This window comes from Amblyomma maculatum, chromosome 5, assembly GCF_055883805.1.
Source record: "Amblyomma maculatum isolate TAMU_Amacu chromosome 5, ASM5588380v1, whole genome shotgun sequence".
Taxonomy (NCBI): domain Eukaryota; kingdom Metazoa; phylum Arthropoda; class Arachnida; order Ixodida; family Ixodidae; genus Amblyomma; species Amblyomma maculatum.
Window position 1 is genome coordinate 143,631,498 of NC_139348.1, and position 2,849 is coordinate 143,634,346.

Genomic DNA, 2,849 nt, shown 5'->3' on the forward strand with positions numbered 1-2,849 from the left:
TCGGTGAAAGGAACTATATGTGGTCGTCTGTTAGCTTTCAGCTGGCCTCTTCAGGCGGAGATATCTTATGTTCTCTCCATACTCTGAAAGCCGTCTTAGTCTTTGCTCCTAATGGGCATGGAAAAAAAAGTCATGTACCGGTAATGCTGCTGAAAGATTGCTCTTCACTCCGAGTAGTTTGAAGGTGCCCTGCACGTACAGCTGAAGCAGCGGAAGCTTTTAAGGTTCTATAAGTCAAGCCACGATACATGGCGAACATTTCCTTGCGTTTGCTGATAGAGAAGCAAATACTTCGTGCTTGCTTACTTTTCATTAAGCGATGCTCCTCCATACCTTCTGTTGACTTTTATAAGACTACGTAAAAGAGACATTCGTGAGTTGGCTTTCTCTCTACGAAGCAGGCGCAGGGTCGTTAAAACACTGACATAATATAACGAAAGTGTACTGAAATGGCTTTTTCTTTATTGAGGCATTTAACTGCTATTAAAATGCTGCACGGCGTAAGGCACACGTATGCGAACAGGTTATAAGAGCAATTAAGCACGGCAACAAACACGATGATTAGCGACTGGGTAGGCAAAAAACAACGTTAAAGGCCCCGTAAACTCCGCCTCAAAGAAATCATGTCATACCGTCAATGTAATATTTCAACAACCTGCATATCACTTTGCCCACACAGACTTCATTTTTAAGTGACCCTGCTAAGGATCCCGTTGTGTAAACAACAATCTAGGGTCGGAGTTCGTATTAAATTACAACGGTCATTGCGCACGTGTACTAGACAAGTGACATGGCCAGATCTCTTACTGTCGGTGGGTTGCTTTAAATGATGACCCCATATATCTAGCTGGTAGAAGCAAACAACTCGGGCATCTTTTCTCACATGGAAATTGAATTCAGAAGTGAATACACCAGGCCCTTGATCCCCCCTTCCTCTCCCGCTTTGAAGCCTCGCAGCCTTACATAATCACTATAATTCCTCTTAGAAGAGTGTCGAGTTGATTAGCGCTAGACTATGATTATTCCATTCAATTGGAAACCTTCACCTTAAAAAGAGGACGACGGGCGCAGGACATCTCATGTCGTCTAATTTAGTTAAACTAAAATTGCTACTACAGAAATAATTATTGAGGAACGAGAATTAACTTTGTCTCTCATCATCTTTACATATAGACATTAAGGTATCATGCAGTATGCGTATACAGTAGAAACGTGACACTCGCGCTTATATGCAGCATGAATTTCCTTCACTGTCTGTGAATTTTCGTCATAACAAACCACCGCATACAGATACTCATTTCAATAGACTATTTTGTTAGTGTAATTTCCAATATTTTCTTTTGGTGTGTATTGTTTCAGAAATATACATTTTGCCTAATCAATCAAGTGTTTTTTTTTGTGGTCCAAAAACAGCAAAGGTGCAGGAGTGCTCAGAAGTAACTAGAGCACGCTTTTCGTTCTAAATTAAATCACGTGTTCCTATTCAGAAACAAGGCAGAATTGTTTTTCCATCGGGAAGCCACAACTATCTAGCATTTCACCGGTCACAAGCTATGGCTGGAAATTTCAATTTGCAATACGCGACAAATGTGTGAGGGCTTTGATGTACTTCCTTTACATCTTTTTCCACGTACGCGTGCACAGAGGCAAAGGCGCATTGTTGAGTTTTTCTCGTTGTTTGAGCAGTGCTTCTATTGGTTATTGCCTTTTTCTCACTTGAAGCATTGCATGAGTTTTTTTTTTTTTTTTTTTGCATTAGGAATACCGATTACATGCTATTGGTACGAAGCACAGACATCAAAACATTCATATGACTAGCATACTTACTAGTTAGTTTCCTAGTTCTTTTCCTCCATTGTAAGTCAACGTTTTTTAAGTACAGGTATTTAAATACTTTAGCTGCTCATCTGTTACTGTCCAATTTCCTCAGGCGTTCCTCATATAATATTTTATTCTGAGCTTCCCGCACTTCGAAAGATGCCCAGCCCATATCTCCTTGTACCGCCTCATTTGTAGTTTTGCCGTGGGCACTTAGTGCTAATCGTCCAACGGATCTCTGATTTGTTTCTAATGTCGACTGTACCTCTGATTTTAGGCACAAAACCGCATTTCCGAAAGTAAGTCCGGGCACCATAATTTATTTCCAAATACCCCTCAAAACCTCATACCTATTGTATCCCCACAATGCCTTATGCTTCATTATCCCGGCATTCCTTCGCCCTTTGACCTTAAGTGATTGCTCATGCTTTCCAATGTATGCCAATCCTTCGTTTACCCATACCCTCAGATATTTATATTCTGCTACTCTAGGTACTTCAAGGCCTTGTATTTTAAGACCCTGATCAGCTGAGCCGCTGAAAATCATCAGACCCGACTTAACTGCGCTGAAACTGGAGCCTAGAGCGTCCCCTTCGTCTCCGCAATACTTAACTAGAGTTTGCAATTCTTCCAGACTCTCAGCTAGCAGCACAATATCGTCTGCATACATCAAACCGGGGAGGCGCTGCTCTACCGCCTTTCCACCTAATCTATATGACAGGTTAAAACCTAGGTTACTGTCTTGTATCGTCCGTTCCAGGTTTATCATATAAAGCATGAACAGCGCCGGTGATAGAGGACAGCCTTGTCTTAATCCTTTGCATACTTTGACATCCTCCGTACTTATCCCTTCCCACGTAATTTCTACTTTGTTATGCCGGTATATTTCCTGTAGGAACTCTATTATCTCATAACCGATACCTTCTTCTTTTAATATGTTCCACAGGAGTTCCCTGCTTACGTTGTCGTACGCCCCGTTTATGTCCAGGAAGGCCAAATACAAAGGTCTATTTTCCACGCTAGATATTTCG